General features: G+C 46.8%; 1 long non-coding RNA gene across 1 annotated transcript; it reads left to right on the top strand.

Moving 5' to 3' along the window:
- Positions 1-3,018: 3,018 nt before the first annotated feature.
- Positions 3,019-26,740, top strand: LOC112531926. Its single transcript, XR_005857361.2, has 3 exons — positions 3,019-3,225; positions 5,548-8,614; positions 20,075-26,740. It is a non-coding gene; the product is annotated as an uncharacterized LOC112531926 (long non-coding RNA).
- Positions 26,741-27,344: the final 604 nt, after the last annotated feature.

Below are 27,344 nucleotides of genomic sequence, written 5' to 3'. Positions count from 1 at the left end.
GGAAGTTACTATTTCTTGTTCTTGCTAAGGGCCAAATAGATACTTAAAACACAATTGGCAGGATGCACATTAAAACACTCCTTGTTGTTGTTGTTAAGTGTAATTACAGTACATAGCAATCCTTAGTAACTGCTCAATCCTAAGCAGCCCGAAGGAATTACTTGGATGATATCCAGTTCCAGAGCTGCAAGTTTCTTACACTTTTCCTTTGAAGTCAAAATCCAAAATAGTGCCTCTGTCCATCCCAGCAGACTGCTTTTCTTAACCTACTTCTAGTATCTCTGTGACCACATCCTTCTTTCTCATCTACTTTCATTCAACAAAAACTCCCTTGCAGTCCTTAGAAGGCTCGTGCATCTTTATTTGGAAGATCCTGATAGAAAGAGGATCAGCACCTGATTGTTCCATGTATAGGGAAATAGTGCTCAGCCCCCAGAGAATCCGAGCCTCAATTTTCAGTGACATATTTCAAATGCTTCAGTTTGCTGTACCTGATGGTGTTCATGTGGAGGAGCGGAGATGCCATGCGAAGTCTGAGATGTCTTCTCTGCTGACTTTTAAGAAGTACATCATGTGGAGCACATCCTTTGCACACCTTTTTCCAGAGTAGCAGAGATGCTGTTTGATTGCCCCATGTGCAGAGCTGATAACTGCAGCTGGTGAGGTGTGAGAATGATTCCCTTACCAAAAGCTGGTGGACTTTGTATTGATTAAATCAACCTGTTGGAACAGCAGAAGCATGATTGCTGTCATCTGAATTTCAGCTCAGCATCTTGATTGACATCCCTTTTTAATGACTTTTCCTTATTTGATGCATTTAATTGATGGTTTTTGTATTTATTTCCAAAGAATGTTGCTTTAATTAAAAAATTCTCTGCTCTACAGAAATTAATATTCACCATGTATATGGCACAAAAGGGTATGTGGCGAAGATAGAGAATAATTATGGAGTAGAACTTAAGAGAAAGCGATTAAAAATATGTAATAGAGGAAATAGACTTCAAGGAAATTAAACAGAGAGAATCATGAGCGAATAATTGATCTCTCAGTAAACACCAGCATTCTCTCAACAGCCACTTGAAGTATTGTTAACCACTCAGTATTTCAGAACATTTACCACTCTTCTAGCTAACCAGTTCTTTGCTACTGGCAATGGCTTGCTTGGGTGTTGCTTTACTGTTTTACAGTGTGACTGCTTACTATACACACAATGCTGTAAATACATGTGCTGCCAAAGCATTGGGGTGGGTGTGAGAAAGGTCATAGCCTGTTACATGCATGTAAATCTCAAGCAATGCCTTCAACCAGAGAAAATAGCTGTAGGGACTAACTATATCTGTTTCCAGAATTATGCTGTTATAAGCGAGATCTAAATTTTATCACCACTGCCAAATACAGAAAGCTATGCTCAGTGCAGGCATCAGCCTAAATTTGAGATTTTTAGAACTGATAGTGAAGATTCTGAAGTTGATTTCTGAAGTTTTCCGAGCCTCCACTTCTTGGATTTGGTGAATAATTAGGAATTCTTTCTGTAGGATTAGGACTGTAGGCTGGACGTATAAGCTCATTCCAAGGAAAGTCTCAGTATCTTGAGGTCCCTTCCAACCCAATGGCTTGGGTTGGAAGGGACCTCAAGAATCACCAAGCTCCAGCCCTCCTGCTGCAGGCAGGGCCACCAACCTCCATATCTAATACCAGACCAGGCTGCCCAGGGCCCCATCCAACCCGCCCTTGAACACCTCCAGGGACGGGGCATCCACAACCACTCTGGACAGCCTGTGCCAGCACCTCACCACTCTCATAGTAAAGAACTTCCCCCTGATATCCAACCTAAAGGACAAAGATTATAGTTTCATTCTGGAGAGAATATTTATTCCTGCGGATTGTGGAACTGACACGTTGCTAAGTTATTGCTAGCTTTACATCCCTGAAACTGGTAAGAAAGATGTGGTATTGGTGAAGCTTTCACTCTATTCCTTCCCATTAAGGAATGGTTAGTGCACTGAATATTTTGCATCAGTGAATAAACGACAAACAGTTACCTAGAATATGTAATGATCAACTCCAATATGTGACTGATTGAATCAAGTGAGGAGTGTGAAAGATGACGTACAGCTGCTGGCCTTGGCCACATTGTTTGGCAAAGGGAGATAAGGAGACAAAGCCCAGGTTTTTTTTTGGAAGTTAACAAATGCCGAAGTAGATGAGCATCTCATCTCAGCTTTTTATTTCATTGTGATTCAGGTAAATAATGGAGTACGTTTGGAGGCAGAGGTAGAGGAAGACTAAACATAGTACTTTATCTGTTGTTCCCATCATCTCTGCTGGAACATAAAGGGGTACTGCTGGGATGCATCTGTGTGGACCAGGTAGAGCTGTTGGGTCTGAAGACAGCTTCCTTGGAAGGTCCTAATCTGCATAGCTGCAGTCATTATCAATCCATACCCACAGTCCTAAGTCCCAACTTCGGCTATTGGGTTGAAAGTCAGTAAGTCTGGGGAGCAAGGCTGTGAGTCATATGAGTGAAACCATGAGCTTATCCTATGGGAAAGAAATGTGGATATGCTGCACTTCAGCAGAGTTGTCATAAGCACTGAACATTTCCTCCTCTCTGGGAAAAAGAGATTTGCCCGTAAACCCATAGTCCAGAAAACAACTGATCCAAGTGTTTTGTCTGTGGTGGTAGGAAGGATTTAAAGTATAGATCTACACCAGTTAAATGAACAATGTTGGGTCCCTTTGGATAGCCAGACTGTGCTTGTTGGTCTCTGGACCATAAAATGCTCCCTGATGTGATTTAGACCACTAGAAGAGGTGTGGCTGAAACACGTTGGGCTGTGTTCAGGTATTCAGGGCAGATCCTTCTTCAACTGAGAACAGTTGAGGTAAATTGTAAGAGGCAGAAGGAATACACGAGATCTTCGATGCAGGTAAACTATACTAGAAATGATAAGCCTGTCTGGAAGAACTAACATTATCTGAACCGCACTTTAGTGATTTCTGGGGCATCCTTCTTTGCAGGAGGTTTTCAATGTGGAAAACAGAAGGCACAATGGAGAACCTGGGCTGTATTTTGAGCCTCTGTGGCTGTGCTGTTTCAAAACAAACAGCAGCAAAGACTCAAAGGCCAAAGTTCAGACGGACCTCCTGCAGAACCCTGGGGCTAGGAGTAAGATGCAAACAGTGAGCTACAGAGAAAGCTCCAGGAATGCGTCTTTTTTGCAAGTAAACACTGACTTATTGGTCTGAATAGGTTAACATGGGCTTATGTGCTTCTGCGAGATTAGAGTAGGGTCATGCAGAACTAGAAATGTGATGCCACAGGACTTTGATTCTGAAGTTCCTGAGAAAGGGCTTTAGGGGGGAGGGTGGGTTTGGCTGTATAGGAGGGAAGATGTTAGAAACGGGAAGCCAAGAGGCTGTCCGTAGGAAGAGATCTGAAGAAGTAAAGGTTAGCCTTGTTTAACTGACGTTAACATTTTCTGCATTCTTAAGCAATGGGCTGAGTTCATTTGTACTGGCACAAATGAGAAAGAAACCTCTCCACTCACTTGAGCTTCTACTGCATGTGAGATCAAAATCAGAGCCAGAGGCATTTGGAGTTTGAAAGAAATGTTTTTGTTTTTGATGTCTATTTCTGCTGTCTCTATTTGGAGCAGACATAGCCAGGGCTGGAAGTGAATACAGCATCTCTGAAGAGGTGAATTATTCCCAGCCAATCTGTAGTGGCAGAAGTGTGGTATCTTATGGGCTTGAAATAGACTATCCTCATTAACCACATGTTGGGCCAAACTCCATTAATTTCTACAGCCCCTCAGGGCTGAATTTAGCCCATTACAACAAAGTGATAATATTGTTGGGAGCTATTTTTATGTCCTGTGCTGTAAGTTGTATGCTACGATACATTATAAACTAGGCAAAGCCAAGATATTTTAGGCTTCTTGGCATAAAATAATTTCTTAGTGTTTGTCAATGCCTTTCTCAAGAGTTCCCAACAGTACTAATTAGTGGAGATTAATGATAGTTGCAATTAAGGGAGAACTAACGTGGGGAGAATGCTGGGGGTGCTGTGGTGGCTTCAGAGTCATGTCCTAAAGGTGTGCAAAGGAAGCCGTGTGATGAGGCGGTGCTGGCTGGTGGTCAGGGTGACTTTACAAGTGGTATGGATTGTAGGTGTGCCAGTGATATGGAAGGAAGGAAAACCAAGCAAGACTCTAGGCTTATTTTTACTAAAGCCTCTAGTCTGAGGCTATTGAGTTACATGTGGCTCGTGTGCATCTCCCCTCCTGGTCTAAGTTATGTGAAAAGCTGTAGGGCTTTGCTAGTGTGACTTAGACTCTCTGCTGAGGAAAATGTAGAGATGGAGAGACATTTAGGCTGGCCAGATCCCTTTCCACATGGGACTGTGGGAAGCAAGAAGTGACTGACGTATCTGATCTGTGTGCCACTTAAGCCCTCCATCGATTTGCCTTTCGATTTGTCACTTGTGGCATGGCCAAAAGCCATATCAAGATCTTGGTACACAGCTAGTGAGCTCAGGAATGTCAGTCACTGCTGGGGTTCAGCAGCAAATAGAACTCATGGAGTTCTCTGAAAACCTCTCCCGGATGCATTTTGTGCACGGTGTCTCAAAATCTCACTCCCTTTCTGACAAGGGTGCAGGTGGATGTCATGCTTTGAAGTCACAGTTTGCCATGAGGCTGCATGATCTCCTCTGTGTTGTTATTCCCGTGGCAACAACAGCCATCATTTGACACATCAGCCTGCCTGCTGCATGCCTGAGCTGCATTGTACTGGTGTTAGCTGGCTTTACACCTGCTAAATAATTGTGCTCTCCCTTCAAGATCAGGCATGTGAGCTTCAGCCGTTCTGAGAACAGCCTCGCCAGAGCAAAAAATCCAGTTCAAGAGAGGAACGCAGCAGGCAGAGCTGCTGAGTCATTCCTCAGCCCTCCTCGGGTAGCCTTGCAGCAACCAGGGGATCAAAGGTGAGGTGACCTTGTGCATCCAAGGTGAGGCAGAGTCCATTGCATGGGCTGGAATGTGCATTAGCTTTGGAATGCAGACACGCAAACAAGGCTGAGCGAGTGCCTTCAGAGCTGCTGGGGGCACGGCTCTAAGATCATCTGCGTCTAGGGGGAAAAAGCTCTGTGTGTGTCCAAAACACGGGGGTTCAGATGCTCAGAGGATGTATTCTTAGCCCTATTCTTCAGACTAGGATTGTGATTAGCCTGGATGATGTTTGGTTTTGGTCTGTTCTGTTTTGAAGCTGGCTGGGTCATTCTGGAGAGACTAGAAACCTCTCTGTAATTTGCTAAATAGGAAACCTGCACCCAGCCTGTAATTTCACAATTCTCATTTCAATCTGCAAAGTCATGTTTTAAAGATCATTGTTACTCACCCCACCTACAGCCCACTCCTTGTATGTCAGTGGACAAAATACCAATATTTCTGGGTACATCTCAACCATTGTTTTTGTACTGCTGATATCTATACCATCTTCTGTCCTTGGGAATAGAAATGAGCAACCTCCTAACTTCTTTTACAGGGATTGTCTGACCAGGCCTGTTCTACTGGCTTGTCCTATGGATCCAAAGCAGGAAAGATCCCAGTGCTGACTGCCAGATCTCTTCCATCGCTCTGGAAGGAGTGTTACAGAGAACACAGAACTGTTGGTGAAGATGAAAACAGGACTGCTGTCTTTTGTTTTGACTCTTTGCTGTGTTCTGGGATCACAGGTGTTACTACAAGGTACAGACAAATGAGATTCCTCATCAGTAACTTCACAGATCTGCAATTTACTTCTGAGGAATCATCCTGGACCCATTTTACAGTCCAACAATATACTTTCCTCTAAATTGGCATTGGCATCCTTTTGGAGTATGCCCTAGAAGACTCCATTTGTCTTCACAGACCCTAATGGACTTCAGCAAATAGCAGAGAGAGACATTTATGCATGAGGTATCCAGATTTATTGACCTTCGATTTTCAGTCTAGTTTTCATTGAAACTCAGGATTTTAAAATCAAGCCTCTGTTCAGCCTTATTCTCACATCACTCAGACATCTCTGGAGATGGAATCGCCCTCTTCTCAAGATACAATTTGAATTTGTTCACTAAAACATCTGCACATATGGCCCCACATATAGAAATTATGCTTTCATGATTTTCTTGCCTTGGGCCGCACCACTCTTTCAACCCATCCTCTGGGAGGTGTTTTGTAACAGGGTAAACAAATGGGATGGATGTGTTTCTTTCCACTGCTTTTTGGGATATAACTGGTGAGTAGGCACGGATTGGCTCCCACTGGACAAATCCATCACGATGTCCTCATGAGCCTTCCTACCTGCTGTGCCTGGGTCATGCCATACAGAACGCCATGGGATCCTTAAGGATGAAAGGAGCTGTATAAACATTACGCATCTCTATTGATGATAAACGATGGGGAAAGGGAAATGTGTGATTGAAAGCAGTGCCAGCCGTGGTCTAATACCAGATAAACCACACCAAGGCTGTTCTCAAATAACGTTAATCACTCTGCACCACTCATGGCCAGGCAAGCTAGGGGGTAAGAATAATTTTTCCTACCAACCCCACAAAGATCTTTCTGCTCCTGAATGTCTTTCCTGCAAAGATAAAGCCATGGACACTGCTGACATGTTGCATTCTTCTTATCTAGGACGGTTATGTCATCTGGCTGGTGTAAATCTCCTGCTTCCTTGTGTGCTGTGAGCAAGCTCTGCTGTTGTGAAGAGGCAGTTTGGCTTGGTGCTGCTACCCAGAGCAAGAGGTGTGACTTGTCAGCAAAAAGTCATGGGAGTGATTATCTAGAAGGTGGCAAAAGATTGAAAGCTGAGGCAGGGAGCTCAGAAAGCACCGCACAGTCTGCACAGCGATCCCTCCTCTCACCATGTGTCTTATGTAAGGTGATGAGACTGACTCACCGTGCTGGGAAATCTCCTGAAAATCTGGGCAGGACTGCAGTGCTGCATCTTTGGAAATACAGAGCCTGTAAATTGTGCTTTGCCAGACCTTGCATCTCTTGCAACTTCAGGGGGATGAGTGAAGCACCGAGTGCTATGCCAGATGGCAGTGTTACCAGAGACCTCAGCAGGGACACCTCCCACCAGACCAGGCTGCCCAGAGCCCCATCCAGCCTGGCCTTGAGCACCTCCAGGGATGGAGCATCCACAGCTCTCTGGCAGCAGTACCAGTGCCTCACTGCTCTCTGAGCAAAGAATTTCTTCCTAGCATCTAATCTAAGTCTCCTCTCTTAGTTTAAAACCCTTTCCCCTTGTCCTACCTTAGGAGAGGCTGAGTTGTCCCCCAAACACCACTGACTGTCACACACACTCTTCTGTGCCTGCAAAGGGAGTGTGCAGTTGCAAACACGATCACATATATTTGCATCCCATCAGCTGCATCTCAGACCAGGTCTGGCCTGTCTCACGTTGACATCATCTTCACCCCAAGGAAACTGCAACCCACGGGCCTGATTTTACGTGTAATTGCAGCAGTGTTGAGGAGATGAGATTCAGAACCACCATTTGGCAGTTCTGTCCCCCAGCGTACGCTCTGACAGTCATTCCAGTAAGGTTTTCATGGCTCCTTTCGTAAAAAGAAGCCTTTCAGTTAAGAATTATTTGTTTGGATTGGAGCCAATGGCAAACTGCTGCTGTCTTAACAGGGTGTCCCGCGATGCTTTCAGCTACAACGAGGTGTGCAAGAGGTGTTTTGCTTTGCTGGCAGTTCTGAAAGATAACTGCAGACATCCCTGTAGTTCCTGATCTAGTGAGAAGTTTCACTCAGTCCTGGAGAAAACATTTCAGTTGGTCTTTATGTGAAAAAAGAAAAACAGGGTGAAAGGAAACCTCTGAGCAGAAAGTCATCTCGCAGCAAAATCCTTCCCAAGCAACTTATTTTTTACAGTTCTAACCGAATTCATTTGGCAAAAGTGACAGAAATTCACAGTATTTCTGCTTTTTTTTCACCAGAAAGAGCACTGAGCCCCCCAGAATCCACCCACACTGTTTCTGCTGCTGTGTTCAAAAAGCCACGGGGCTCTGGGCCCTTGCTGGCAGGATGGGAGGGACAAGGAACAGCCCTGCAGGTTGGTGACAGAAGGTTTAGCAAAGGGCTCCTGGAAGCCTTCCCTCTGCCATACTTCCACACGGCGAATGTTCCCGTTACTACTTGCAAGCTGGTCGCAGAGCACAGCAAATACCAGGTACAATAAAGACCCAGACAGCAGAACGGAGTATAAATAGATGATGGAATTCCTGGCATCAGCTCTGGAGCAGTTTGGGACTGGAACGAGTGAAAAATACAGTTTCTCTAAAAGGGAAATTTCCTGCGAGTAAAAGCCAAATGTTCCCCCTTGCTCCCCCTCCTTCTTTCCCCAGATTCCAGTTTTTCACTGGGGAGAATCCAAGTGTTTCAAGTGAGCTCAAGCAGAATTTCGCTGTGTTGAACTGGCCTGATTTGGGATGCAAACCGACCTCTGAAAGGCTGAAATTTCCCGTGGGAGCAGAAATTCGGAATTTTGCTCAGCTCCAGTTACTCTGTGCATGGAAATGGCTTCCAGCAAACAAACAGCGCAGACAGGAGATGCACCCGGTAAGTAGGTTAAGCTGGAACGGGTTCCCTGGTGGCAGTTCCTCTTCCTCTCTTCTGCCCAGGGTAACCTGGGAAGGGAGCAGCTCTGCAGAGTGGGCAGCGATGACCTCCCCTGCAAGGCAAAGGGAAGCATACATAGCTTTAAGCTCAGAAATCTATTCCTACAGTGGTCATGTACACCGCAGGACAGGTTGATCTGACCTGAATGTGCTCCGCTGACCTCAAGAGAGCGCCCCACCGAAAGGGTCACCGCATCCTCTATGCGAAAACATGCAATTTTCCAGCAAAAAGAAAACCCAAAGATTTTGTGGTCTGCCCCACAGAACCCCATCCCTGGAGGCATTCAAGGCCAGGCTGGATGTGGCTCTGGGCAGCCTGGGCTGGTGGTTGTTGACCCTGCCCATGGCAGGGGGGTTGAACCTAGTTGATCTTTGAGATCCTTTTCAACTCAGGCTATTCTATGATTCTATGATAACAGCCTTTCTCAGGCTGTTGGATGGCTGCAGTCCTCTACCTCTTGTCTGAGCACTGCAAAGTGCCCTGCAAACAATTAAGTCTCACAATCCCCTAGCGAGCCGGGGAAGAATTATCTCCTCATTTTTACCTGTCTGGAAAATGACACAGAAATTAATTGACTTCTTCAAGGTCACTCAAAGAGTCTATGGGAGATGTGAAAATGGGACCCAGGAGTCCTGACTGCTGGTCTTTTCTATCCACCAGATACCTAACATCAATTGCCAGAGAACCCACTCTTAGGCTTTGTAATTTTGATTAAAGATTCAAACAATATTGGAGCTTTAAGGGAGAAAATAATTCACTCCAACTTTACCAAGCGGTGCATGACCAGGCATGGCCCCTCTGGGGATAGGAGCATTGTTGAAGGAGAGCAGATCTGCTGTATGCTCTGCATACACATGAGGTCCTAGGCTTGATGCCAAGGGACATGGGCAGCAGGTCTGGATCCTTGGAGCCGGCAGCTTGGGGCTCTGGCAGAGCTTTGCATATTTGTGAGTCACCAGAAGATGAGGCCCTGAATAGAGGAAGCAGCAAGCTGTGCATTTATACCTTGCACGGGACGTGTGTTTAATACCTGTATTGATTATCTGAATGAAGGAGCTGAGTGCACGCTCAGTAAGTTTGCAGACAGTATCAGGCTGGGGGGAAGTGTTCATCTGCCTGAGGGTAGGAAGGCCCTACAGAAGAATCTGGGCAGGCTGATCTCTGGGCTGAGGCCAACTGTAGGAGGTTCAACAAGACAAAGTGCCGAGTCCTGCACTCCAGGACAACCTCATGCATTGCTGGAGCCTCGGGTGACAGAAAAGCTGTGTGGAGGAAAAGGACTTGGGAGAGCTAGTCAGCAGCTGGTTGAATATGGGCTAGCAGTGTGCCCAAGCGGCCAAGATGGCCAGCGACATTCTGGCTTGTGTCAGAGATAGTACAGCCAGCAGGAAAGGGGAAGTGACCATCTGTCCCTCTGTACTCAGCACTGGTGAGGCTACACCTTGAGTGCTGTGTTTGGTGTTGGGCCCCTCACTGCCAGACAACATTGAGGCCCTGCAGTGTGTCCAGAGAAGGGCAATGGAGCTGCGAGCAGTCTGTAGCACAAGTCTTATGTAGGGTGGCTGAGGGAGCTGGGGTTGTTCAGTCTGGAGAAGAGGAGGCTCAGGGGAGACCTCATTGCTGTCTACAACTGCCTGAGAGGAGGTTGTGGCGAGGTGGGCATCAGCCTCTGCTCCCAGGTAACAGTGATGAGAGGTGATGGCCTGAAGTTGTGCCAGGGGAGGTTCAGGTTGGATATTAGGAAAAATATCTTCTCTGAAGTAGTAGTAATGCATTGGCACAGACTGCCCAGGGAGGTGGTGGAGTCACCATCCCTGGAGGTGTTCAAGGGTAAATGCTGCACTGAGTGACGTGATTGATTGTATGGTGAGGATGAGTTGATGGTTGGATCTTAGTGACTTTCCAGCCTTAATCATTCCATGATTCTGTGAATAGCATATGGAGTTTATCAGATGTGCCTCCTGCTCTGCATGCACAAAGGTGGCCCCTTGCCCTGTGTAGAGCAGAATGCACCTTCCACCAGGCTCTTTACCCCCTTCCCTCCAGTTCCATGCAAAGCTTGGTAGCCCATTTCCAATGCCATCTCCTTTCTTCTCCCGCCAGCACATGGGGACACCCTCTCAGTACACTGCACAAGTGCCCCATACCTAGGCTGGTTAGGGGACCACAACCATCTCCTTTATTTGCTCTCACCTTGCTCTTATTTCACTGGGTTCACCACTCCCAAACACTCCATCTCTTCTGGCAAGGCCTTGTCCACCCATGAGTCTGGAAGAGCTTAACTCACTGTTACTCTCTAGTGCTGGACGAGGTGGCTACCTGCCCTGGAACAGCAGGCTCTGCAGGCATCAGAAAGTTATCCCCATCATTTCAGGCCACCTCAAATCCAAGTCCTACTGACTACTCGTTGTAGCTCCTCAATGTTTTGCCTTCCTTTGTCTCTCAGAAAATTGTGACCTGTGTGTTGGTAGCATCAACAAGCATTTTGGTTCACTTGATTACATGTCCACTGTGGTTTTATCTATTTAGAGAAATTCATTTTATGCAAATTTCCTTATATTTTTGTAATGAAAGCAGTGCTGGAGAGAGGGATCAAGATTTGCTCCCAGTCTGCACCAGTAAGGGTTGGATGCTGAATATACTGACATCTTCTTCTGCTTATTCTGCTATGGGTTTCCAAACTGCCAGGATTTCACTTCTTGAATGGGAGGTGGAGAGCTGAGCTTCTCAAAAGCAGCCTTTATGGATGAGGCTGAAGACAGCCACACAGTAGTCCATCCAGTAACCTGACCAGGGCATGGGAAGATGCTTGGGACTGTCCAACAGGCCATAGCCCAAATGCCAATGATTAAATGCTGGAAACACTAATAAAGCCACTTTTTTTTTTTTTTTTTTCAATTTTTTCTTCTTTATTTTCTTTTTCAACAGGTGTTATCTATTCCTTATTTCACACATGCCAACATGGATTGCTACTCGCTCTCCTAAAAGCAGCCTAGCAGTCACATTGGCTATGGACCTAGCTGTGTGACCAAGAGCTTGCTTGGTCCCCTTGCACATTTAGACCTGTTTTTCTGACAAGCTTACCTTGTTTATGGACACGTGTGAAATGCTGCACACGATATCCTGTTCTGGTGCATTTTGTTAGACTGTATTTTAACTTCATTTAATGTTCTCGTTGATAGAATAAACATCACTATTCAGATTAATCACTTACACATTGAGATCCTGTGATAAAGCATGGTAAAAGTGTCTTGCCCACACTAATGAACTGAGCAAAGCAAACATCCTGTAAGATAAGGAGCGTTTTGAAACTTTACGGACAGAAACACCATTTGATCTTTGAGTCCGAGTACTTGTATATACAAGCCATAAAAATTCACCCACGTATTTCTGCATTGTGTCCAGTAATGCATTCTTGAGTAATGCGTCTGTTCCTGGAAATCATACAGGGCACCATTCATTTGCCTAAATGGAGGTGTATGGGGTTTTTTTTTGAGATTCTTTGGGAATATGACACATCCTTGCAGGTCTGGTAGGAAATGACACAGTCCTACAGATTGCTGGGCTCATGGTGCCAGACGGCAGTGGGGCAGGGCACCTCTATGGCCATCAAGATGTGTGAGATATCCGCGTAGCCAATAGAGCTAAACTCTGTGCAGTGATGCGAAGGGTGATGCTCACCTCCATGTCCTTGCGCTGGGGCCCAGGAGCTGATCATGGCACTGCAGGTGTGGACTCACAGGAGCAAAATAGAGGTAGACACATTGCTCACCCTGCTGGCCCTGCTTCTTTTGATGCAGCACAAGGTGCAGTTTGCTTTCCGGGCTGTGAGGACACATTGTTGGATCGTGCTGAGCTTTTCATCAACCAGCACCCTCAAGTCCTTCTCCTCAGAGCTGTTCTCAATGTGCTCACTGCCCAGCCTGTATTTGTGCTTGGGATTGCCCCAGCCCAGGTACAGGACCTTGCTGTTGGCCTTGTTGAACTCCATGAGGTTCACATGGGCCCACTTCTCAAGCCTGTCCAGCTCCCTCTGGATGGCATCCCTCTCCTCCAGTGTGTCAACCACACCACTCAGCTTGGTCTCATCTGCAAGAGTAGGTACTATCATTTAATGAAAATAATTGCATCTTCAGGAGATAGACACTCCACCAATTCCCCTGATGGATTTTCCCTGTGACTGGTAATATTCTCATCTGAATTTATCTGCTTTGAGCTCTGGATTTGGTTTACAACCTTTTTCTCCTCAGTAGACTGAAGAACCCTTTAGTCCTGCAGTGAGTCATATATTATGATCATCCCATTGATAAAATAAACAGCTGGAGCTGCTCATGGCCTTGTAGGATTGCTGAAAATTTGTAGGAACTGACATAACACATGGTTGAATACATTGTTTCTGACAAAGAGGACAAACAGAGCAAGTTATTAAGTAATTCTCTGTTATGAGATAACTAACTTAATTGCATCATCACAATACAACTGTCTATGACAAATCAAAGCAAAGCCACGTTAAAAAATCTTAATCTCACAGTGACTTCTCCTTCTGGACACAACCCTGAATTTTGATGACTGCTTCAACACAACCCTCAACAGATACCTTTCTTGCAGCCTTCTGACTCCTTTCTTCAGAATGGTATCCTACATCCCAGGTTTTGGGACAGGACATCAAGTCTTCTCCCTCTTCCCTTTGAAGTGGGGCATAACATAAAAGAAGCAATGGGGAAAGTAAATGAAGTGGGTAGGATAAATCTACTGAGTATTTTCTGAGCTGTGTAGCTCTTCTGATTGAACTCAGCCCCCGTGATGCTGTAAGTCAGCTCCCATGCTGCTGACTGACAAGGGAGGTCAGCCTGGAGTTTGCACAACAGCAAGAGAACTGCAACACATGAATCCTTACCCCTGGGGCAAAATTCACAGCCAAGACTGGGAGCCAGAGAGGGGTTTCCTTGCTGGAAACATCACAGTGCTACCCCTGGGAGTGGAAGCAAAAAGAAGACCACATGCCACCTTCTTTCCAGGCAGAGTTCGGCTGAATTTTAAACAGCGTCACTCAAACCTCCCCCTATGACAGCAAATGTCACTTGTAAAGTATGTAATTTGTGCCTGCAGGCTTGTGTCACCCAGGTCACATGCAGATGTGTACTCCCTGCTGTTTCCTTCTCAGCTCTGAAAGGATCTTCTCAGCACTGCCTGGTATCCCAGTGAGGCACCTGCAAAGCCAGGGTCTTGCTGTAGCACGGCAGCACTGGTGGGGGTTTGGGGACCTCCAAATGTCGCCACTGCTATGGTGACCACCTCTGTGCAAATCCTCAAACCACCAGGTGCTGGGGGCTGGGAGCCCATGGGGTCCTCTGGGAAAGAGTTTTCTTGCTTCATCCTGGGCAGCTATCTCTGATTTTGGCCTTGGGCTTGCATTCTTCCTGGCGAATAGACTGCTCCCTTGGCTTTGCTGTGGTTGCAGGACAGATGGTGCTCACAGCATCCGGCTTGCCCATCTGAGCAACATAATCAAGCTGTAGGTGTCCCTGTTCATTGCAGGAGATTTGGACTAGCTGACTTTTAAGAGTCCCTTCCAACTCAAATAATTCTATGCTTCTATGATTCCCTGATTCTATGCCCAGTCCAACACTGCAGAGGTCTCGTTTCTCTAACTAGAAAGTGGACACTGGTGGATGCTCTACAAACCCAATCCATGCTGGAAAGGAATTGCAAGACCCTTTGGAAGCCCTCATCACCTCCATGCTGTGTCCTATTACTGGAGACTGTCTGTGGGTTGTTGAGGCTGTGTGGGTCACACTATGTTATATTTTCTCATAGTAAAACCTTGGTGCAGTTCAATAACTTCACAGCATCATCTAGCTAAGCAAGTGCTAATCAAATGCTCCAGCATTCTGGGGAGCGAAACCTGAGCTTCTTGTGTGCCAGCCCAGCAGATGCCCTCTGATGCTTGTTTGTAAACTGAGTGGGCATTTGGCTCTCCTGGGGGTCAGGGACACGTGGCTGTGAGGGCACTCAGATGAATGAGAGTCATGAACTGCCAGTGGCCCTGGATGATCCTACAAGGCAATTGGATCACTTACTGTATCTCAGAGACAATGGTGGATGAATGATGCTGGGCTCTTGACTGGACTCTGGATGCTCCTGCTGTGGTTAAGTCTCTATGTTAAAAGAAAAAAGCATTTTTACTCCTTCCAGTAAGCACTTCAAGATCTGCTCATGAAAAGTGCCTTATAGAAAACAAATATTCCCAATGTTGTTTATTCCAACGTCAGAAGTTTATCTGAATCTAATCGGGTGCTGTCACAGAGACCTCACCATCCCATCATCCACATAAATGTAGAAAGGATGCAAACATACCTCCCTACCTCAGCACAGCAGCTCTTACAGGGAGAGGTCCCACTTCCTCCCAGTCTCCATGCTGGGCGGTGAGCATGTGGCGAGTGGGCTTCCTTCTGTATTAATCATGACAATAGTTTGTTGCTTTCTCAACCCACTCCCATACACAGCTGAGACACATGTAAGCACCTGGGCCACAGAGGAAGTTTCCATTACAAACGCTTAGGGTCCAAAAACTGGGTTCTTGCATACCCTTATACACTCTGCTAAATGGAATGTATGCATTGGATTCCTGTTGGAAAAGGAAGAAAATATCTTGGGTAAGAGACATCAGAGTGACTTGCCCAGCCAGGCAGCGTGTGAACAGGACAAGAGCTGTGTCCCCATCAGATCTAACTTCTGTCCTTAATTAGGAACGCTTTAATCTGTGGTGATGAAGTAAATTAGAGTGCAGTGCGAACAAAGAATGTGCTCAGTGCTGCAGTGAGTCACCTCGGTGGCTCAGTCCGGAGCGGATGGTAGAGCAGATGCTGCTGGGTGCAATACTTGGAGGCAGGATGAGGAAGATGAGAAAGTCTTGTCTTCTTGGGGGTCTGGTCAGCCAGCAGGAGGACCTTGTTTTTAGACATGTCAGGTTGCTTGCTTTCTGTTCTCTCTTATTCTGCTTTGTGCCACAGGAGTGCTCCTGGGTAGGTGCCTTTAATAAATGGTTCCCTTCTCCCCCACTCCTTCAAGCCAAACCAAAAAATTGGATTGCACTGTAATAAGTCATTATTAAAGTGATGGCAAATACAAACCCTTGATGGAGGGTTGTGGCATAGGAACAGATTGCCCAATTTTCTTAGGGAGATGGAGACGTGCATGTCGTTAATAAAACATCTTGTTGTACGGTTTTTAATTACTTTTCTCATCTCAGTTAAGAGAAGAGAAGCATCCAGCTAACAAGAAAAAGCAGATAATTTGATGGAGGTTCTTGTAATAGGCATTGTTGGAGCCATCATCTGCCAGAGTATCTCGGTAATTAATGGTTTGTTTAAATTCCAGTGCATAATTGTCTTGCATTCTTGACTCTGACTGCTGCTTAAATCCTTATGGGATATTTGTAGACAAAACAGGAGGGCAGTGGGAGTTTTACAGTCATAGAACAGCTTGGGTCGGAAGGGACCTTAAGGATCATCCAGTCCCAGCCCCTGTTGTGGGCTGGCTGTCCCCCACCAGCTCAGGCTGCCCAGTGCCCCATCCAGCCAAGCCTTGAGCACCTCCAGGGATGGGGCACCCAGAAATTCTCTGGGCAGTGGTGCCAGAACCTCACCACCCTCAGAGTAAAAAATGTCCTAACCTAAATCTCCTCTCTTTTGGCTTAAAACCGTTTCCTCCTTATCACTATCTGCTTGTGTAAAAAGTTGACCCCCCTCCTATTTATAATCTCCTTTCAAGAACTGGAAGGCCTCAGTGAGGTCTCCCTGGAGCAGAGGGCTCAGTCCCCTCCCTGTCCCCACTGCTGCCCCTCTGCTGATGCAGCCCAGGATGCTGTTGGCCTCCCAGGCTGCGGGCTCACACTGCTGGCTCCCGTGCAGCCTTTCGTCCATCATGACCCCAAGTCCTTCTCCGCAGGGCTGCTCTCAGTGGGTTCTCCCAGTCTGTACTCACAGCTGGGATTGCCCCAACCCAACGCAGCACATTGCCCTTGGCCTTGTTGAATCTCATTAGGTTCTCATGGGCCTGCTTTTCAAACCTGTGGATGTCCCCTTTCCTCTGTTGTGTCAGCTGCACCACTCAGCTTGGTGTCACCAGCAAATTGCTGAGGGTGCACTCGATCCCATCATTGATGTCATTGACAAGGATGTTGAAGATCATCGATCCCCAGACGGATCCCTGGGGGACACCACTTGTTACCAGCCTCCACCTGGACACAGAGCCATTGACCACAACCCTCTGGCAGTGACCATTCAACCAGTTATTTACCCTCTGAATAGCCCACTCTTCAAATCCATATATTTCCATTAGTTTTAGTTCATCACAAATGTTTTCAGTGGTGGCATATCCCAGTGGTGCTGCTTTGAGAACAGCTGACATTATACAAGAAAACAGCATTTTTTCCTGGGCATCTGGGCTGCTATTTTCCAGCAATTTTTACAGGGCCTTATGTTGATGCATGGCTTTATGAACGAGGCTGTGCACCTCGGTACAACATGGCATGTCCCTGTCCTTTCTGCTGCTGTCTCACCTGAATTTATTATGAGAGCTGAATCTGGTCCTCGTTTTCTCCTACCACCATCCTCAGCACAGCTTTTGAAACTTTTTGAAGTACACTCATAAACAAACCAACCAACAGAAGGCTCCCAGTCCTTGTAAATGTAGAAGTGTTGAAAGCACGATCCAGCCACACGTCTGAAATTCTCAGAAGCCAAAAAGCATGGAAAAGGAGTATCCTGTTTAAAAAAAAAAAAGATAAAAAATGGAAGGAAAGTGGAAATCATTGTGACATACGTCTGAATAGATGCAAATCCTGAGGAGCTGAAGGGGCTGAGAGGTCTGCCCACCCGGCTTTGAGGCCATTGGGTTATGCCATCATACCCAATGGTACCGTCGCTTCGCAAACAGTGAGGCATTTAGCACAACTGCAGTTTGACATGACCAGAGCACAAAGCTAATTTTGGTCAGTGACATCCCTGTAAGACTGGCAGATGAGTGCATGTTCTCACTGAAGAGGTTAACGCTGTTGGAGAGCATAAAAGGAATGAGGAATAAAATCAGTGCTGAAAACATCCTCCCCACTCTGTGCCTCAAGAATAAACAGAGGGAAAATCCTCCTTGGAGGGTATCTGTGTGCCACAGGAGGCAGCGACTGGAGCTCGGATTGCAAACAGTAAATAAAGGTTTTTATACCTCAGTGACTTTATGGCCCGTAATAGCGTTCATGGTTCTGCGCTCTAATCAGATCTCATGCTTCAGGACAGAAAGCATCCCGGCGTGGGGGAGGAATCTGTCCTCCGCCATCCACAGATGACCACAGGTGACCAACGAAGAGGTGCATTATGTAAAACCTCCCTCTGAAGCATCCCCTATTATTGCCTGCTGATACCTAACAGTCTTCAGCCAAAATGTTGAGGAGCTCCTAATTAAAGGATAGCAAGCAAGCTACTCATCACCTCATTGCCGATTATATTTGGGAGGCCCTGAGTTACTGCAGGGAGGAGAGCCTAACCTGGGCATACAGCATTAGGTGTCTTAGCACACAGGAATTCCTGCAGCGTGCTGCTGGCTCCCATCTTCCAGCTGTGGTATGGAACCACACAGGGTGGTTACAAGCAGTGACAGTGAAAAGGGAGAGTGCCCCCAGAGCATGACTGACAGATGAGGACCATGGTTGGATATTCCACCTGTTGGAAAATACCCTGTTCATATGAGTTGCATTGAGCAGCTTGTTGTGAAGCACCCCAGGGTAAGAGGAACTTCTGTGATGCTATGAGTTGGACTCGATGGTCCTTATGGGTACCTTCCAACTTGGGCTGTTCTATGATTCTGGAGACATAGCCTAACCATGTTGGGATGGTGGGAGCCCACATCACAGGAGCTCCTCTCTTCCTGAGGTCTTCTCCGCTGATGCATCATTGAGCAAGAAACGCTTTGCCATGGGTAGGAGTCAGTCTGTAGATTGAGACATAAATTCATCTGTTTTGATGTAGAAGTCATCCCAGAAGTGTGTTCTGGGTGTGAGTGCCCATCACAGTCTACAAAGGAGAACTCAGTTGTCAAACAGATCCATCTCCTGGTGCCTATAACCACATCTAAGGTCTTGGACCTTAGGCTTGAAATAGAGGGTCTGTTGGAAAGTGAAGGGCACATGGAGCTGCATGGATGGAGCCATGCTGGTTTCTGCCTAATGGTGAGGAATGGCAGCATCTCTCCTCTCTCTCTCCTTCGAGCACCCACAGCTTTTGTCTTGCAGTAGCTGCCACCCTCCTCCTGTTTCTGCAAATGCTGTAATTCAAAAATAGAAAAAGGAGAAGAATGAAACAAAACAGCTGCTTGAAAAGCCCCTTAGAAAAAAAAAAAAAGGAGAACCTAAGATATAATTATGCCTCCTGGATGATATTTTCCCCTGATAATACTGGAAAAATGTTAAACATGTTCATGTGATATTCCAGCACACAAGCATCTACAGCAAGCCTTTCCTCTCCCTCCCTCTTTGTTAAGGGAACTGCCAGCACTTACTCTGGATATACCTGGGGACAGCTTGGAGGTGAACTTGGAGCACTGCCATGCCTCTATTTAAGGATTTAAATCGCAGCCACACAGTCTGACCCAGTCCTGTTTTGAACTCTCATTCTCTAAAATTTGGGTCTTCAGTTTGGGGTACCTCTGAAGAAACACCAGAATCAATGGAAATGGTGGTGCTGGGCCATCCCTGCTCCCTGCACAGCTGTATTTACCCGCAAAACAATATGAGAGCTCAGGGCTCAAGACAAAAAGAATACTCCTATGGGCTGGGGAAGGGATGGTAGCAGAGGCAGCGATGTACCATAATGGGGCTGAAGGCAGGGGATGGGCTGTGGTGTTTTAAGCCTAAACAAATGAAAGCACCGGGTGTTCTGAGGCTCAGAGCACACACACAGGCAGAGCCTTCCAGCTGCCTTCTCTGCTGCTCTCCTTCCCCATCCCCCAGGACCCACTGCTAATTGCACTGTCAAAGCTCTGCAGAAATTCCCACTGCCTTCCCACAGGGCTGTCTCTGGGGTCGCAGCATCCCACCCTGAGTTTATTCTCTGTTTTCAAACCCAGACCCAAATAAAGACCTGTGCTTTCCCTTTCACTTCTCTCCCCAGGTGTGCAGTAGCCGAGGTCCAAACCCTGCAGCAGATCCTTGTGCTTTGTGCTAATTTAATGTGAAGCTTCAGGTACTCAGCCATTTCTGCAGTCTTTGAGCATGAAAGTGGCCTTATTTTCCTTTGTCTCCATTCCCTCAACCACCGCTCCAAAGAATTTGAGGAATGAGCAATGTTGCTTGTTTCTTTCTGGCACGTTTCGTGTTTTTATGAGTTGTTTTTCCACCATTTTTAGGAAGGCTCACGGCCCTTAGGAAGCTCTGGAAAACCCAAGCTGGATTTAACATCAGTGAGAAAACCTGGAATCAGAGCCGTGTCCCAAAACCCGGAGCTTCTGTGTTGGATGTCTGCGCATCTCAGCCTTAGAGACCTGAGCAGGGCTCTGGTTACGCCCCATGGAGGGAGACTATGGAGGCTCAAGTCCTGCGTATGGGATGGATGACACCATAGGGGACATGTCATCTCACGTGAGATAAGTGGCCCAATATGCACATAGTGTGTTTCTGCTTCATTCTGCTGAAGACGAGCATTTACACAGGCCGTTCTGAAAGTAATGCCTCCTATTTATTTCCAAAGAAACAACAACAGATACAAAGAGCACAATAATGCTGTTTGATAGAGCAAATTCTCAGCTACAAAACATTATTCTTCAACATGGGCACCACCATCCACTCTGTATTTTTGAAAGTAATGAACAAGAGCCTGTGTGCTGTGCTTGTACAGGCATGCATCAGTGGAGGTAACCCACTGTCACCATCTGAAATGCAGCACCAACTGTGCTCACTGTGCTCACATCCACCATTCGATCTCCATAAACACTCAGCAAATGTTGGTGAATGTCAATGGATGCCATTTTTTCTGCATGGAGGATTTAATTCCACCCCTTTGCTTCATACATGCTTCCATGACAGACACCATTTTGCCACGCTGTCCCTCAGCTGTTGTTTGTCACACGGCAACAAAACATAATGGGATACTGGTGGGAAGGTTCAGCCTCTACTGCCATCCAATCAACATCTGCTTCTGATCATATAGCAGGAGGCAATACTTTCAGAGCAGCCCTTGTATAATGGCTCTTTTTAGGTGACATTTTCTTTTGGGTAATGGATACAAAAAGAGGAAAAGGGAGAGCAAACCAATAGAAAAATCATAATGTGATTGCTTTTAAGTGGCTTTTTTTGACCCGTTGTTTCGAAAAGGTGCCGCAAATCAGTCAAAGTTTCCTCTTCCCATCTGCGAAGGTGCTGTTCTAAATTCAACCTCACACGAAAATTCAAGCCGCCTCGTCCTCACTGGGGCTTTAAATCAAATTAGTTAACTGAATTAGGAATGCTTTTTGCTTTTATACGTTTGGTTGAGACTGATGAGCCCAGAGCCGTGAAGGAGCTCAGTCTGACTGCAGCTGCTGCCGGACCTGCATGCAGTGATCCTCGTGCCCAGAGCTTCCCCGAGCCTGCCCCGTATTTTCTGCACCAATGACAAATACCTGGTGTCATTGATATTCCATTAGTTTCCTTCACTGAAAGATCGGACAGCTTTAAAAAGCCAATAAATTCCCACACGTTGTCTCTAAGAAAAGGATAAAGGATTCCTTGGCGGGCCACACACCATTAAGCCCCAGAAGCGAGTGGTGTTTTATGGTTTGCGGAGCTGAGGTCACTGCTTTGGGATGGATGCAATTAAGGCTCACAGAAGCTACCAAAGCCTGCTGCTTCTTCAAGTGCTCTCAAAAAGACACCTTGCTTAGAGGAGTGCTGGTGCAGTTCCCCTTATTCTGGTCCTGGGAGCATACCCCAGCATATCCCAGTCCTGGGAGCAACCTTGCACCCTCTGACAGGGTGCTGAGGCATTGGAACAGGCTGGCAGAGAGCTGTGGGTGCCCCATCCCTAAAGGTGCTTAAGGCTGGGTTGGATGGGGCCCTGAGCAGCCTGATCCCATGGGAGATGTCCCTGCCTACTGCAGGGATTGGAACTGGGTGGGTGCTGAGGTCCCTTCCAACCCAAACCATTCTATGCAAAGCAGCATGGATCCCACCTGAGAAAGCCTCGTGAAGATCCAGGGATTGAATGCATTTGAAGCCACAGCATCCACTTGCTCTGTAGACTAGAGGACATAGGTGTTCACCCACTATTTCAAAGTGTTTTTTGGGGTGCTGCTTATCTTCTACCATGGGCAACGTGCCTACCTTGTGCTCTCCACACCTCAAAAGACGTCACAGAATCATTAAGGTTGGAAAAGACTGCTAAGATCATCTTGTCCAACCATCAGCCCAGTGCCTCCATGCCCACTGACCACGTCCCTCAGTGCCGTATGCCATATCTCAAGCCGCATGGCCTTCTCTTTGAATACTCAGACATTCAATATTCGTGATGTGAAATTACGGGAGCTTCCTCATTTCCCACTGTGCTCAGGAACTCTGGATGCTGTCCCTTTTCAGGTGCCATTTCCTGATGTTTTTCCACCCACCTCTCTGTCACTGTGATTTCCCCAGGGCTTTCTGTAGATATAATCCTTCAGTGAGTGCCTTGTTCCTCCTGTTCTGTTTAAGGCTGAAAAATTGTTACTTGTGCCCAAATTCCAGCCCCTTGCACCCAGATTTTGGGTTCCAGGAAGGCACAGGATTCTTTTCTATTGCTTGGTACACGTAAAGCAGAACCTTTTAGTGAAATACAAGAATAAATGAATATGTAGATGTATCTTTTTTTTTTTTTTTCTGAAGGTCTCGAGCACAAATGCTTGCTCTGATGAGTGACTCATTCCCTTTGTCAGAGAAGCATTGTTGGGTGTTTTCAGGCTATGAGCAAGGCAAGGTTTGGAGGAGGAGTTACCCTCTTTTATTAGACTGGATGATACGGTTGGAAAGAATCAAGCAAGATTGCAGGCATGTGATCCTTTCCTTCAGGTGCAGAGCAGCTTTTGCTGCCTTCAAGCTGACTGCAAGAACAGCCATTGCACTGCTGGGCATAATGGAGCTAAAGTCAGAGCTGGTGTCCTCAGCCTGGACCTGGAAAAAGAGCCCTCAAGCTCCCCTGATCACAGCAGCATCACCTTAAATTCAACCTCATATTAAAAATCCTTATCACTTAATCTATTAATTTATAGCAGCTCCTATGAATGTATTTGCCCACATGTCCATGTGGCTTCCAGTTGCTCCTTTATACCTGACAAATAGGAGCAATTAAAACCTGGAGGTGATCAACTGCATTTCCACTTGAGGTGATCAACCTCCTTCCTCTTGACACTGGGACAAAATCTCAACATTCAGGTAATTCCAGTCCCACACAACAAGTGCATGGGAGGAACAGGAGGGAGGGAGGAGGTGCTTGATGTAAGTTAAAACCTCTGTCCAAATTAATGGGGGAAAAAAATCAATGCATCAGAATCAACGGGGCGTGTAGATCCCTACAGAAGGTAATGCAATGGGTTTGCACGTCCCTGTAGAAACATGTGCAGCTCCACCAAGGCAATGACAGCTCTGGGCTGGGGCACATACAAGGTGCTGCCTGGGCTGGATTTGGGGGAAAATATCCAAGCAAACCCCAGATTTCCTAAGTTTTTGTGTGGCACATGTACTTATCAGTGACATTCCTACCCTTGATCAAGGCTAGCACTGCGTACTCCCAGCACTGTCTGTTTCAGCCTCTCCAGATGCAGGAAATCTTCCCTCCCCTCTCCCACTGAGTCTGACTCAGAAATTGTTTGAAAATCCCAGTTTTCTGACATCTCCTGGCTGTTCCCCTCTGGGTAATGGGAAGCTGAAGGCAAAGCAAACAAAGGAGTCCTTATGCTCGGGAGAGCTGGCGGATGGCAGTGGCACCTCCTCCTCTCCTCCTGCTGCTGTGGTGGGGATCCGGCCTCATTGTCTGAACAGCTCCAGGCATGGTGAGCGCTCTGCTAATGTGACTTTTGCATCCCAGAGAGAGCTGTGGCCGACAGGGAGCCCCTGGTATTAATTATCTGGGTCGCAGGATGCACAGGGAAGATGGCAGTGATTTGTTTCCCTATTCCATTGAAAAGGCAGCAATGGTCCCAGGCAGCTCAAGCCTGACACACTCATCATGCTCAACTAGGTGCAATTGCCTCTCTGGGGATAGGAAAGGAAGGGGTCAATTCCTTTCCTGGTGGTGTTGAGGAGCTGGCACAGGCTGCATAGAGAAGCTGTGGATGCTCCATCCCTGGAGTTGCTCAAGGCCAGGTTGGATAGGCTTTGGGCAACCTGGTCTGGTGGGAGGTGTCCCTGCCCATGGCCATTTCCTCAAACTGAAGCCATTCTATGACTCCATGATTCCATGACACAGCAGGGCAGAGCTACCTGGCTGCTGAACACTGCCCTGCAGACTGCAGTCCAGACATTATCCAGCTGGAGTAGGCCATGTCAGCACCCAGCTGTGACAGCTGAGCTTCACACTGGGCGTTGAGTACTGAGGGAATAAACACCGTATGTCAAAGCAGTCAGACTGAGTTCAGAGGAGAAGGACAGGTGAAGATCTGGATGAGGCAGAACAAGTATGGGACTCTTCATCTGCCTCTCAGGACTCCTGGCTGCAAGAAGGAACCAACACCTTGTTGTTTTGTATCTGCATGCAGAGCCATGTCACTGCTTGGGCACTGGGGTATTGTAAAGACGCTGGAAAAAAAGGACAATCTATGGGTAACATTGTCTACAGGTAGCATTGTTGGGCATGTTCAGGTTAACACCTGGGTGAGGTGAGGAAAAGCATTTCCATAAGCCTTCCTGGGAGGGTTTCTGAAAGTGTTTTCAAGCCTGTGACCTTGACAGTTGAGCTCATGAACCCCGTGATGGCCAAGAAACCTTCATCCTCATGCGATGTCCTCACCTTCTTTATATAAACTTGATCCCCAGGCAAGGGCAGCCTGCCAAGCAAATACACACAAATTCCTTCCTTCCCTCCTTCCACCCTCTGCTCTGCTCAATGCATGGGCCCAACATGGGGCCTTGGAGAGAAAGGTCAGGACCATTTGGTGTCCTCTTACTTTGGCTACTGAAAGGGCATCTCTGGCTGTGCGGCTGTCTAAAAATAACCTGAGCTCTCAGAGCAGCTTAGCTCTGCCACATATAGGAATAAAGTGATGGGAATGTATTCCAGCAACAGACGTCCAAAATGAGTGGTGCATGGCATAGTTCTACTTTAGCCCCAAGCTGCCGGAGCTCAGGGAGCATTTGGACAGTGCTCTCAGATGTAGGGTTTAGATTTGGGGTGATGCTGTGCAGAACCCGGGGTTGGACTCAGGGATCCTTGTGGGTTCCTTTCAACTCAGGATATTCCATGGTTCTATGAGTCAATATAAATCAGCCCACTTATGTGCAGTGACAGCACTACAATGCGGTGGGTTGACCCAGCCACTTCTTCAACCCCCAAAAACCAATGCACTGATGTATCCTTTTTTCCCTTTGATAACCAAACAAATATGTCCAGTGACAGCAACTCTCTCATGATTTAAAACACTGAGTCCGGCTTGATTGTATTAAGTGAATTTCTCACTTGACTTTTCCCAAGGAATACTGCATCAGCCCATTGCCCCATCCTTGGAGGTGCTCAAGGCCAACTTGGATAGGCAGCCTGATCTGATGGCTGACAACAGGAGAGCTTGGACAGTTTCACCCTGAAAGCCTCATCCAAGTCCCTGTATTCCAAAGAAGTGTATCTCAACCCAAAGGATCATGCAGAAATGATTTGGGAGAGAAGTCAGAGGAATGGAAAACCACTCTGAGGAGAGAGGACTAAATCTTCCTGTTATTTTAGGTGGATCTAAGTAATTGTGGGACTTTTATTTTTTTACAGTCTGAAACATCCGACTGCTGGATTTGAGAAATCACTGGCTTGTATTCTACTTTGTAGTAATCAGAAATTAATCTGTCTAATCACCCACAGCTCTGTTGCATCTCTCCAAAAAGACAGCAAGGCATTATACTATTTCCTGACTGTGTTCTGGGGTGGCTAATACTGGGACCAGACATCAGCCTGTGACATCAATCTTTGAATTGATAGGATGAGAGGGAATGACCTCAAGTGGTGCCAGGGGAGGTTTAAGGTGGCCATTAAGGAAAACTTCTCCAAAATGGTGGTCAGGCACTGGAAGAGGCTGCCCAGGGAGGTGGTGGAGTCACTGTCCCTGGAGATGCTGAAGGAATGTGGCACTGAAGGGGTAATATTGGTGGTATGGTGGGTGGACTGTTAGACTGGATGATCTTAGTTGGCCATTTGTGAGAAAGAGGGATCTGCGTGTACAAACCACTGGATATACTGTCCAACCAACCAGCACTTTCGAGATTAACCCCTCTCCTTTCCACACGTACAAGTGTAAAACACGCCCAGGGCCATTCTGCACCCAATAGGGATTTCACATCGCTCAAACACCGGAGCTGTGGAAGTGAACATCAGGAATGTGGGACAGATATTATGTGTACATCCCTGCCTTGTGATGGCTTTCTGGATGTGTGTGCGACGAAGCCGGTGGGAACTTCTTTGCAAGAGGAGAAGCTAACAGCTCTCCCTATTCAGTTGCTCCAACAGAAAGCCCTGGGCAATTGCTGTGCCATTGTTCAAAGCATTCTGAAAGCACAGCTTCAGAGGCAGCTCTGCTGCTTGCACAGGGGGTAATTAACCCAGCCTGGGAGAGCTGAACATTGGAAGAAAAAGATAAATTCTCAGTGGTACCTTGGGAAGGCTGTTGTTTCCCCAGGAAAAAAGATTCCCCCCAAACACTTTTTGTCCTCCTGTTTCCCACATGAACCACAGGAAAGGCAGCGTGCTGGAGTTGTGACTTTGGTGTTAATCCCAGCTCTGGGCTGATCAGCTCTGGGCTGATTCTGCTTGTAGTCTGCTCTTCTCCATCTCCTCACTGTAAAGTGGGGATAGTTATAAATCATAGAATCATTAAGGTTGGAAAACACCCCTAAGATCATCCAGTCCAACCGTCCACCTACCACCAGTATTGCTTACTAACCAAAGTTCTTCAAAAAGCATTTGACAAATACCAAGCACGTATAATAAGCATGAGTGGTGGATTTATGAGGATGATGTCCTAAGAAACACCCATCTCTGCAGTGAATGTGATGTGAGCAGACATCGTTCTTCGGGCTACAGAATGATGGTCACGGTGGGCAGGAATCGTTTGTGTAACACTTCAGATTAACTGATCAGCCATCGCTTAGAAAACACCTCTGGTCACAGGCAGGGGAGGATGCCAAAGAGTGATTTGATCCCTCTTCTCTCATCAGCTTCCACATGCCTCTGGAAACCCATTGTGCTCTCCAGGGAGAGGAAATCCATCCAAGGGAAGCAACACAAAACCTGCTCTGGAGGCTTATTTTGCAGGGAGCTGCAGGGATTCTCACACACTTACAGAAACTTGCCAATAATAGACAGTGTCATTGGGAACATTCGTGTGTCCCATGCATGGGCTGGTGCTTCCAAGGTAGGGGAACTGCAAGGGCACACGGGAACATCAGCGTGCAGCTGTACCATGGGGATCGCGGGAG

The sequence above is a fragment of the Gallus gallus genome, chromosome 2 (assembly GCF_016699485.2).
Source record: "Gallus gallus isolate bGalGal1 chromosome 2, bGalGal1.mat.broiler.GRCg7b, whole genome shotgun sequence".
Classification (NCBI taxonomy): Eukaryota; Metazoa; Chordata; class Aves; order Galliformes; family Phasianidae; genus Gallus; species Gallus gallus.
This window is presented reverse-complemented; position numbering and strand designations above follow the sequence as displayed.